The sequence below is a fragment of the Ahaetulla prasina genome, chromosome 2 (genome assembly GCF_028640845.1).
Source record: "Ahaetulla prasina isolate Xishuangbanna chromosome 2, ASM2864084v1, whole genome shotgun sequence".
Taxonomy (NCBI): domain Eukaryota; kingdom Metazoa; phylum Chordata; class Lepidosauria; order Squamata; family Colubridae; genus Ahaetulla; species Ahaetulla prasina.
In genome coordinates this window covers 179,927,842-179,940,828 of record NC_080540.1, presented here as the reverse complement: position 1 = coordinate 179,940,828, position 12,987 = coordinate 179,927,842, and the positions used below count along the sequence as shown (strand labels likewise).

Genomic DNA, 12,987 nt, shown 5'->3' with positions numbered 1-12,987 from the left:
CAAAATAGATATCAGATTAAGAAATATCAGATTGCCTTTGAATAATTAGAAAGTTATTTTATGTAATGGGGAGGTTGGGAGATGAAAAGCTTTGGATGTGGTTATTTGGATTGGAAGGAAAATTTTTATAAGATGTTTTATAGATGGCACTTAGATCCCAAAAATTATCATGTATGTATCCTAATATCCAAGCGAAATGTTGGAGGTGTGATTGTGATGATGCTACATATTTTCATATTTGGTGGACTTGCAAGAAAATTAAGGTCTTTTGGATAAGAATTTGGTGGATTATTCAAAATGTACTGAAGAAGAAGATAAAGTTCCTGCCACAATTTTTCCTTTTGGGAATTATAACGGATTGTACAGGATTGAGACTAAATTGATTCTGAATTTAATAACAGCAGCAAGACTGTTGATTGGACAATACTGGAAGAAGAAGAGATACCTACAATAGAAGAATGGATATTGAAAGTTATTAATTTGGCTGAGATGGCTAAAATCTCAGCTTTTTAAAAGACAATACGCAGGAAAGATATTTAATTGAATGGAAAAATGGATTGATTATCTACAAAACAGATATCAGATTAAGAAATATCAGATTGCCTTTGAATAATTAGAAAGTTATTTTATGTAATGGGAGGGGTTGGGAGATGAAAAGCTTTGGATGTGGTTATTTGGATTGGAAGGAAAATTTTATTCTATGTTTGGTTTATGTATAACAATACCTTGTGATTGACCCGGGAAGCCGGGGGAGGAGGGGAAAAAGGGGAAAAATGTTTTGTTTTTTTTTTTGGGAGGAGGGGAAAAAGGGGAAAAATGTTTTGTTTTTAAAACTCTTTCAATAAAAAAAAAAAAAAAAAAAAAAAATAGAATATAAAGGTAAAGAGAGATACCAACAGGATAAAATTAAAAAAGCTTTTTTAGAATATTATACAAATTTATGTCTTAAAGATAATATATTGAACAGGGATATTGATATTTGAAGGAATATAAGGTTAAAAATTTAACTTTAGAACAAACGGATGAACTGAATCGGACTGTAACTTCTGAAGAAATTATTTTGGTAATTAAACAATTAAAAATGGGGAAAACTCCTGGTACGGATGGGCTTACAGTTAGTTATTATAGGAATTTACAGGATGAGATGTTAGGTCCACTTAAGGAATTATTTAATCAGATACAATTAGGAGGGGGAATTCCCCCCTCATGGAGAACCTCTTTTATTTCATTGATACCAAAGAGGAACAGGATTGTTCTAAACCTGGGAATTATAACGGATTGTACAGGATTGAGACTAAATTGATTCTGAATTTAATAACAGCAGCAAGACTGTTGATTGGACAATACTGGAAGAAAGAAGAGATACCTACAATAGAAGAATGGATATTGAAAGTTATTAATTTGGCTGAGATGGCTAAAATCTCAGCTTTTTAAAAGACAATACGCAGGAAAGATATTTAATTGAATGGAAAAATGGATTGATTATCTACAAAATAGATATCAGATTAAGAAATATCAGATTGCCTTTGAATAATTAGAAAGTTATTTTATGTAATGGGAGGTTGGGAGATGAAAAGCTTTGGATGTGGTTATTTGGATTGGAAGGAAAATTTTATTCCAGCAGCATTTATTTTTCTTGATGCAGAGAAAGCTTTTGATCGATTGCATTGGGATTTTTATTTAAATTAATAGAAAAGATGCAATAAAGTTATTACAGAATCAATTTAATATGATAATAGCTGATCAGGTGGCAACAAATATACAATATGCCAAACATAATACTTTTGTAATGCAAATAGACCTGGTAGGTGGTTAGCATATACTTTAAGGAAAATTTTTATAAGATGTTTTATAGATGGCACTTAGATCCCAAAAAATTATCATGTATGTATCCTAATATCCAAGCGAAATGTTGGAGGTGTGATTGTGATGACGCTACATATTTTCATATTTGGTGGACTTGCAAGAAAATTAAGGTCTTTTGGATAAGAATTTGGTGGATTATTCAAAATGTACTGAAGAAGAAGATAAAGTTCCTGCCACAATTTTTCCTTTTGGGAATTATAACGGATTGTACAGGGATTGAGACTAAATTGATTCTGAATTTAATAACAGCAGCAAGACTGTTGATTGGACAATACTGGAAGAAAGAAGAAATACCTACAATAGAAGAATGGATATTGAAAGTTATTAATTTGGCTGAGATGGCTAAAATCTCAGCTTTTTTAAAAGACAATACGCAGGAAAGATATTTAATTGAATGGAAAAAATGGATTGATTATCTACAAAATAGATATCAGATTAAGAAATATCAGATTGCCTTTGAATAATTAGAAAGTTATTTTATGTAATGCAAATAGACCTGGTAGGTGGTTAGCATATACCTTAAGGAAAAGACAAAACAAAGTACTATAGAAAAAATAGAATATAAAGGTAAAGAGAGATACCAACAGGATAAAATTAAAAAAGCTTTTTTAGAATATTATACAAATTTATATCTTAAAGATAATATATTGAACAGGGATATTGATAATTATTTGAAGGAATATAAGGTTAAAAATTTAACTTTAGAACAAACGGATGAACTGAATCGGCCTATAACTTCTGAAGAAATTATTTTGGTAATTAAACAATTAAAAATGGGGAAAACTCCTGGTACGGATGGGCTTACAGTTAGTTATTATAGGAATTTACAGGATGAGATGTTAGGTCCACTTAAGGAATTATTTAATCAGATACAAATAGGAGGGGGAATTCCCCCCTCATGGAGAACCTCTTTTATTTCATTGATACCAAAAGAGGAACAGGATTGTTCTAAACCTGGGAACTATAGGCCAATCTCACTTTTAAATAATGATTATAAGATTTTTGTTAAAATAATAGCTAATAGATTAATGTTGATTTTGCAGCGAAGAATTCATAATGATCAATCTGGATTTATAAAAGGGAGACAGATGAGGAATAATGTTAGGCAGATTGTTAATTTACTGGAGTATTTAGAAAAGAAAATTTTTATTCCAGCAGCATTTATTTTTCTTGATGCAGAGAAAGTTTTGATCGATTGCATTGGGATTTTTTATTTAAATTAATAGAAAAGATACAATTTGGAGATAGTTTTACAAGAATAATTAGGGCAATTTATTTATTTATTTATTAAATTTTTATACCGCCCTTCTCCCGAAGGACTCAGGGCGGTGTACAGCCATTTATGGAGAGCAAACAGCACAGATTATAATTAATGGTAGCTTAACAGAACCTTTTAAGATTGCGAAAGGAACAAGACAGGGATGTCCTTTATCACCATTATTGTTTATTCTAACTCTAGAACCATTATTGGATAAAATACGAGAAGTAAAGGAGATAGAGGGAATTAAAGTTAGACAACATGAATATAAGCTGAGAGCTTTTGCAGATGACCTGGTGATTACTTTAACAAACCCTATAAACTCTAGTAAATCTTTGTTGGAAATAATTGATCAATATGGGAAGGTTTCAGGGTTTAAGGTAAATCAGAAAAAGACAAAAGTGATAATAAAAAATATGGCCAGACAACAGAAAGAAAAATTAGAGGAAATAACAGGATTTGAAATTGTAAAGAAGGTTAAATACTTAGGGGTCTATATTACATCGTCAAATGTGAAATTGTATAAGAATAACTATGAGGTTTTATGGCAAAAAGTTCAGAAGGAGTTGATTGTTTGGAAAAAATTGCAATTATCCTTGCTGGGGAGAATAGCTGCTATTAAAATGAATGTTTTACCTAGATTTTTATTCCTCTTTCAGATGATACCAATAATTAAGAAAGATAAGAATCTTGAGGAATGGCAGAAGGGAATTAATAAATTTATATGGGAAGGTAAAAAAGCTAGGGTTAAAATGAAAATAATTCAAGATTCCCGGGAAAGGGGAGGTTTAAAAATGCCCAATTTTAAATTATACTATGAAGCAGCTGCTCTCTCTGTAATAAGTGATTGGTTTAATTTAACGGAGGAAAGAATTTTGAATATAGAAGGTTATGACTTGCTATATGGATGGCATGCATATTTAATTTATGACAAAAAAGTGGATAAGGCCTTTAAAAATCATGTGTTAAGAACTGCTCTTCTGCGTGTTTGGAAAAAATACTCTTACAAACTAAATTATAAGGTTCCTATATGGGCAAGTCCTAGACATACAATAGAGAATATAAATATAGAACAGAATCAGGAAATGATTACATATAAAGATCTTTTGTATACTGAAAGAGGTAATTTGCAATTAAAATCTCTGCACGTACTAAAGAAGAAGGGAAAAATTATACTTGGTTTCAATATGAGCAACTACGTGCTAGATGGAAGGAAGATCAGAAAATTGGTATAGAGCAGAACGAGGGAAATTTGGTAAAGCAAATTAGAAATCAGTCTCAGGAGCATATAAAGAGATTGTATAATGTGTTACTTGAAATAGATTCTGAAAGGGACTTGGTAAAGGACTGTATGATAAAGTGGGCACAAAATTTTCAGGAGCCAATATTATTGGAAACTTGGGAAAAAATTTGGGTTAGAAATGTTAAATTCACGCAGGCACAGAATCTGAGGGAAAATTTTTATAAAATGTTTTATAGATGGCACTTAGATCCTAAGAAATTATCGTGTATGTATCCAGATATGCAAGCAAAATGTTGGAGATGTAATTGTGATGATGCTACATATTTTCATATTTGGTGGACTTGTAAGGATATAAAGGCCTTTTGGATAAAAATTTGGTGGATTTTACAAGATGTTTTGAAAAGAAGATAAAGTTCCTGCCGCAATTTTTTGGTGGGGAATTATTACGGACTGTACAGTAATTGAGACTAAATTGATTTTAAATTTAATAACAGCAGCAAGATTACTAATAGGACAATACTGGAAGAAAAAAGAAGTACCTACAATAGAAGAATGGATATTGAAAGTTGCCAATTTGGCTGAGATGGCGAAGATATCAGCCTTTTTGAAAGACAATATGCAAGAAAGATACTTAAAGGAATGGAAAAATGGATTGACTATATTCAAAGTAGATATCAGACTAAGAGTTATCAGACTGTTTTGAATGATTATGATGTATTATTTTGATTGTTTTCGGGGAAGTTAGGAATTGATGATTGTAGGGTATAATTAAGTTGGGACGAAATTTTTAGCATATGTTTGTTTTATTTTAACTATACCTTGTGCTTGTTCCGGGAAGTCGGGGGGGGGGGGAGGGGGGTTGTGAAGGGAGGGGGGAGGGGAGGTGGGGGGAAAGGGGAAATTTTTTTTTCTGTAAAACCTTTTGAATAAAAAAAAAAAGAAAAGAAATTTTGCTACTGTCTAGTAGCAAAACACACACACTTACTTCACCCTAAAAATTGTTTTCACAATAGCATGAACTCAACCGAAAGTTCATTAGTTGTTAGGGGAATTTAAACTCTTGACTGGAGCACTTAAGCAATCCTTAAAAATAAAATGCTATTGTATAAGCAAACATTTTTTAAATAAAAACGATATATGAATGGGAAAACATAGGAATTTAATTTCAGTTCTAATGCACTGAATTAATTGCATTAATTTCTAATGCAATTCGTAGAAAGGTATGGTTTTGATAAACAAGGCCCTTCACTCCTATGAATTGCTTTTGAAAATAAAAGCTGATAATCTCAGTGGCTTCAGTCTGTCATATACCCCCAACCTGTTGCTTGGCAGACAATGAACTACCCCCAGCTGCCCTGAACTGTCTTGGCACCTTCATAATATAGTCTGGTCATCCCTTCTCCTCCCTCCCTCCCTCCTAAAGACTTTATCCTGAGGACTCAACAACTCCAAAAGAAGGTTTCAGCTAAACAGCCCAGCATACCCTGCCAGCTAGGAGATATTTCTTTCTTCCAAGATAGTCCCAGATCCAACCCAGGTAAGAGCTTCAATTAAAACATCCTTTCTGCTTAGCTCTACATGCCCTACAATGGATGTTTCCCATGGAATGACTGTCCCAGCCCATCCAAAACTTTTGGTAGAGATGCAGAAAAGCCACACAAAAGGAAGATACATGAACAAATAAAAATCTAAAAGACAAGAGGATGGAGATTTTTGCTTAGTGTCAGCCTTCACAATGGGAATCCATCATCAGACCAAGTGCAGAAGAAATTCAACACCCCTTCCATCAGCCCCTGCTTGAGCAGGCTACCTCCACTGATGAGATTATCTTTGCTCGGAAAAAGCCTTCTATACAGTATACATGGCACTTAAGGAAAAAAAAAACATGCTAGCATTAAGCTGCTGACCTTGGCAATTGAGAGCAGATGGGTAATAAATCTCTGGCAAATCCTGATTTTGGTTCTGTTTGGTTACTCCTGTATGAATAGGGAGGCCCCATATACCTCTGATTCACTCATTAATTCCCTTCCTCCCATATTGTGCTTGCAAGCTGAGGTCCATTGGATATAACACCACCCTCCTGACTCACCTTCAAAGGGAGTTTCCCGCCCATGGGCCTCTTCAATTCTTGCAGCTAAGGTTGGGCTTCTTCCCAACACAAGAAATCTCGTTATCCAAGGAAAGTTAGGTGCCAAGAAAGTGAGCAGAGTGACGCTGAAGCTGAGGTAAAGCAGTGCCATGAGGCACGAGGACAGGGAGTGAGCAGTAGAGGTACAAGGTGTCCTTGTACAATCGACAGTGGCCAGATACAAAGTCTGCTATCTCTCTGTATAAATTTCACTTCAAAAGCTCACATATCACATATCAGCTTACATATCAGAAATTTCACTTCTACCAGCTCACATATTTTTGTGGTGGGGGGGGGAAACTCCTCTTGTGTTGCTTTCAAAATTGTGCAAGATCCACAGAATTTGTAGGATATCTCCACAATACAATATTATTTTACTGAGAGACTTGCAGTGCATAAACTTTGAGGTAGGCCTAATAATTCTTCCTCTTTTGAAAACTTTGTAAAACTTTAGACTTGAAAGAAGAGGTTGAAGATTTCTAATGGAAAATTCATTCATTGTCTAGCATCTGGATTTAAAGCGCATTGCAATTATGTATCTCACCAAAGCAGATATCTGAACATTAGTCACTATATTTAAAATTGATATGGAAATGTTATAGGAATCAGCTTGCTGTGCATGGTTCGTATTTTACTGTCTTTGGGCTAGAAGAGCAATAAAATGTATTACCACATCTCCATTGAAGGATCACTCTGAGGAACAGAATGGGACGGTCTATGAAGATATTTTATTAATTAATCACATTTATATAACCACCCATCTGACAAAAATAAATTCTGGGTGGTTATATAACTCAGTCGCTGCTGAACTACAAATCAGCAGTGGCCTATCAGCTGAGTCTGCTGAGAACTTTAATCAAAACTGCAGATTGGCCCAAATATTCATTAATTTTATTCTTCCATTGTTAGTTTAAGCTGAATTTAGGTAATCTCACAGTGAAATTCTATATGCAGAAAATATAAAATACTCAATGATAGGATGAAAAGTATTTCTTTGCATTTTCTCTCAAGTTGCAAGGGAAATAATAAGGGAATCAAGACAAAGAAATGATTCTTAGTATCCAGATTCTGAACTATACAGCAGGATGATAGTCATCTGCTCTGCTTTAAGACCAATGTCTGGAAACGTTTTCTACATTAAATTCTACCCAATTTAAATTTATTGAACTGCACTAAATTAATCTGCATAATTTTTATAAAAATCAGCATCTTTTTCTTTCTTGTAGTTACCACAACAAATACTCCTTATTGCTTTCTCATCCCAAAAATTTACCGCATCCTGGGCTAGCAACTTAAAATAAATTTATGTCTGGAGACAAATGGCTTAATAGCTCCTCTACCTTTTCATCCACTAAGAAGTTCTGCATGAGATGCACAAACAAGAACTATTTGGAAATGTTGCTTGGATATCCTATCTACAGATGTCCTGTTACCCCAAGTACTTGCCCAAGTAGAAAGGTTGGGTAAAATCAAATAAATAATTCTGTTTGGATACACACTTTGAATCTGTAAGATATTGGAAGAAGGTCCATGAAACCATATACTTTAAAATTGCATTTGCTGTTTCTCAGCTGTTTTTTCCCTAATAAGATATAGCCAATGTAAAATAGTATAAAACAACAACAACAACAACAACAACAACAACAAACCCCCACCCACTTCATCCAAAGGAAAAACAAATTGATGTGTAATATTTTGGGTCCTGGGGGAAAGTTATGCAGCTCTTTTAAATTCAGCTTCTATCCCCTCCTCTATTTTATAACCTTTGGCATAATCCATACTAAATCAAACCAGATTTGTCTTGAATTCTCAAGGGATTCCCAAAAAGTGTATTTATATGATGCATGTATCCACAATCAGATATAGTTGTAAATACAGATGTCCATTTAAAATTTCTGGAGTGCAGCTTTTGAAAATATGATATGCACTAAACTTTCCCATGTTGTACCCTTCAGAAAAGCTGGGACCGCAACCCAGAATTTCCAGCACCCTGGGATACTGAGTATTGCTGTTTGACAAAATTTGGAGATAACAAGGGTAGCCAGGCAAGGCTAAATTTCTTCTGGATCCTGTGGATTGGAATCATACCCAATCTGTTAATCAATTGCAATTTGAGTAGATAAGGGTAAGAACAGTGTAGGCAAAGCTACTATTATTGCCCGCATACTGCTAGTTTGGCAGCTCCAATAGGAAGGACGGAGCAGTCGAGAACGGATGAGGAGGGAGGAGTGCTTTGAAACAAGAAGGAAGGCGGTGGCAAACTGTATCAAAGAGCCTTTGTATGTGCAGAGCGGGAATCCTGTCGCCTTACCCACCCAGCTGGTGACTCACTGGCACATTGATTGGGTCTGACTCATTTACCAGCCATTCTTCCCCATCAGGTCTTCCATTAGGGGAATTCAGTTGTTGGAAGTAAACTGGGGGAGGAAGACAGGGAAAAAACAGGTGTTTATCTCCTCCTTAATGCACACTGGACAAGCCTCAAGAATTCATGATATTGGAAATATAGAAATACTCAAGACTATCCTTCTGGATGATGGGATGGCCTGAGAAACACATGCAACAGAATCAGCTGGCACAGTATGTAAAAAGCGTGTAAAATCAGGATGTTTTTTTTTCTTTCCGCCTGTGAACTCAAATTTGGCCCTACAAAGGCCACATGGCCCTTTTCGTTTCTGCCTCAGCTTTTGCCCAGGGCTTTCTCAGACAGTGACTCATTAGGCCACATCTCATGGCTTTGATCAGCTGCTTCACCCATGCAGCCCTCCCTCCTTTCCCCTCTCTCCTCCAGTTCTCCCTGAACATTGAGAAGAAGAAGAAAAAAGGTCTGGGAAAAGCCCATCTCCATTTCAATACTGAGATGTGGTGGGAAGTTTGTTATGAGAGTCATCCCAGATTGTTCATTTTACCCAAAACAATTTCCAAACAGAGGAAAAGGCCTGAAAATAATGTCAAACTTCCACAGGAAGCTGGAAAAGTGGACTGAAATGACTTGTGAGTGAGTCAGATAGAAGTCAAAAGCTAGATTGGACAAACACATTTCTCTGATCTGCTAAAAATTGCCTCCAATTTTGTGGATTGTACATCATTTCCCGTAAGCCCTAGCTAGACCAAATTGAACATAATAGACTGGGGAAGACTGGCACAGGCATAAAATCAAGCAAAACTATTTATTTAGTTATCATATTGTAAAAACAGTTCCAACAGTTTCATCATTAAAAGTGATATTTAAGTACAGCAGGAACAACATTTAAGTGTTTTGATCCATGAACCCCAAAGGCCATCTGAAAACATTCCTTGACACAGCATTTTATGAATGCCCAAATGACAGGTGTAGCCATTTCAATTTTGAGCCAGAAAATGGTAATGCACCATATTGGCTTATTGCTGGAGATAACAAATCTGGTCAGGGTAACCCAGGGCTTAAATTCTGCATAGTCAGATAGGGAATGGCAGATGTGGAGCTGCTCTCAGAACCTGCATAGAAGATTCATTCAGTTCTTAACTTGTGGCAGCCTTATGACCTGCTTCTTGGGGCCACGTGATTCAATGGAAACATCTTCATCAAGTTTCAGACCTGGATCCAGATATACCGAAATGCAACAAATGAAAATCCAATGGACTGATGATATTTCTTAAAGACCTTAAATACTTAGAGAAATTTTTTATTAAGATAATCACTGTACGTGGTCCTTTGTTTTCTAAGCTCTTTCTAGGACCAGGAAAATAAGAAAAGCTTTGCTGGATCTATTCATCGTATAACAGATATATTGTTTTAAAAAGCATGCAAAACTAATTTCCCCCAGTATTTTTAATGTTTATTTTTTATTAAATTATATTATAATATATTAAAAATAAAGATAGCATAATAAAGAACATTAAACACCTAGACAGAGTAAATACTGAAAATATGGATATGTACTTTAAGGAGACATACAATTTAAAACATTTTTTAAACATCCTGATCTAATAACTAAACTGACCAAGGATAAACTAATAAAAATTCTCCCAGGATTTTAGGTAAAAATCCATCTTTTTGCCAACTGTTAATTATATAATGTGGATGCTGATTTTAATTATACAGTTTTATACTATGTATTGTTTTCATTGTTTATTTCATTCTTTTTATTGTAAGCCACTTTGTTGGAATCAACAGAAAGAGAACAGGGACGTTCAATAAACATGAGCGTCCTCCTGGATGAACGGCTGTCTTTCGAAGATCATTTGACGGCCGTCTCCAGGAGAGCTTTTTACCAGGTTCGCCTGGTTCGCCAGTTGCGCCCCTTTCTAGACCGGGATGCCCTATGCACGGTCACTCACGCCCTCGTGACGTCTCGTCTGGATTACTGCAATGCTCTCTACATGGGGCTCCCCTTGAGGGGCATCCGGAGGCTTCAGTTAGTTCAGAATGCGGCTGCACGGGTGATAGAGGGAGCCCCTCGTGGCACCTCTCCTGCGCAGACTGCACTGGCTACCTGTGGCCTTCCGGGTGCGCTTCAAGGTTTTGGTAACTATCTTTAAAGCGCTCCATGGCATAGGGCCGGGCTACTTACGGGACTGCCTGCTGCTACCGAATACCTCTCACCGACCCGTGTGCTCTCACAGAGAGGGACTCCTCAGGGTGCCGTCGGCCAGGCAGTGCCGTTTGGCGACATCCAGGGGAAGGGCCTTCTCTGTGGGGGCTCCCACCCTCTGGAACGAACTCCCCCCAGGACTTCGTCAACTTCCGGACCTCCGAACCTTCCGTCGCGAGCTTAAAACACATCTATTCATCTGCGCAGGACTGGATTAGATTTTAAATTTATATTGGTTTTAATGGGTTTTATTATTTATATTGTTCTTTTAAAAATTTGGCTATGTAGAATAAGTTTTTTAATTGTTATTTTATTTTGTATTTATATGTACCTTTTTTATTTGCCTGTGAACCGCCCTGAGTCCCTAGGGAGATAGTGCGGTATACAAATGTGATAAATAAATAAATAAATAAATAAATGAAGATGCTTTGCACTGCCTTCTGGGAATTTTTCTTTTTTGTTTCCTAGTCTAGCCGGAAACCCTTGAATTACCATCTGAATGCGGAGTCCAACTCTGCCGCTTTTTTCCTGAGATCAGCCAACTTTGGAGGTTAGCCGGTGATGCCAAGTATCTAGCCACTCTCCTCTTCCTGTGAGAGATGACAGGATGGATTAGGCCTTTTCTTTTCTCTCATTTAACACTGTATTGCTTGTAGGTACTCAGAGTAGCTAAGACTCTTTAAGAAGATTTCTTGGTTTGGCCTGGGACTAAGTCCTCTGATTAAAAGTCCTGACAGAACTAGAACCAACAGGGTAAAGTTGGCAGGAAAAGCCAGACAGATGCATCAGTTCTGTTTTGCTTAATTATGTAGTTTTACTTTTGCTCACATTTTCCATTTCTTTCTTCGTCTGCCTGTCAATTAATGACTGGTACCTCTTGTATGTAGACCTAGCCCACCTTTAACTTCAGCTATCTTAGGTCAGGAATAACTCATGTTGTCGTATTGGTTAAAATAAACATCCTGTATTAACTGTTAGCCCAGAGAGGGATTTGTAATAGCCCCAGGAATTCTAAAATCACTCTGACTAAAGTGGGAAACTGCAGTCATTTGCTTAAAAATCTAGTCCTCCTCTTCTGATTCCAAAGAGGGAAAGTGGGGGAGGGCATGTTCCGTTCTAAAAGAGATGGTGCCAGCTTAGCTACCTGCCCAGCATGGAACTTTTTCTCTGGGGGGGGGGGGAGGCAGCTCTATCCAGACACCTCGGAAGCCAGGTGGAGGGGAATGGCAAGTTCTAGGCTGGAGATTATATGTTTGGGCCAGATGCTTTGCTACTGGAACTCTAATTTGAAAAAATGATCCTCAAGGTGAGAAGGTGTATGTAGATTTATTGCTGCAAATGTGGCAGGAGTTTTTGTGCTGCAGATCCTGTTTCATGGGATAGGTGAGTGGCACAAGAGAAGAGAATTCCGCATAGCTGATAAATAACGTTACTTTCAAGGTCATGGTACTTTTAGGCCATGGTACTTTTCCAACAGATCAAGATCATCTGGACAAAAATCAAGCATTTTCAGAGAACCATAGAGATGGAAAGGACTTAGAGGGTTGGAAGCAATGAGGATGTCATATGCTCAATTCATTTAGGACCCATCAGTATCCCTCAAGTAATTCATTACCCATTAAGCCACATGACATAGCTCCTCTTATTGGCCAAATGCCGGAGATGCAGCACTCAAGGGAAGAGTAGAAGAGGGATGACATATACAGTCATGCCCAGGATGAGAATCTGGAGCATTGCCCCAAAATCCATTGTTTTTGCTAGGGCAAAAAGAGCCGTCCTTGTGCAGAAATACCTACACAGCTTCTGCAGAGGGAATAGTGGTTAAAGCAACTTATTCCATAAGCAGAATAACCCTGTTTCTGCTTTCTTACTGTCCCAATATGTTAACATATTTGAATTTGTTACTTGAAAGTAGCCA

The 12,987-nt window shown here is 36.6% G+C and overlaps 1 long non-coding RNA gene across 1 annotated transcript in view; it reads left to right on the top strand.

Annotated features, from left to right (window-relative positions):
- LOC131193146 (uncharacterized) overlaps nucleotides 1–12,987 on the top strand; it is a 57,946-nt gene that overhangs the window by 17,953 nt on the left and 27,006 nt on the right. The gene's annotated exons all lie outside the window — the stretch shown is intronic.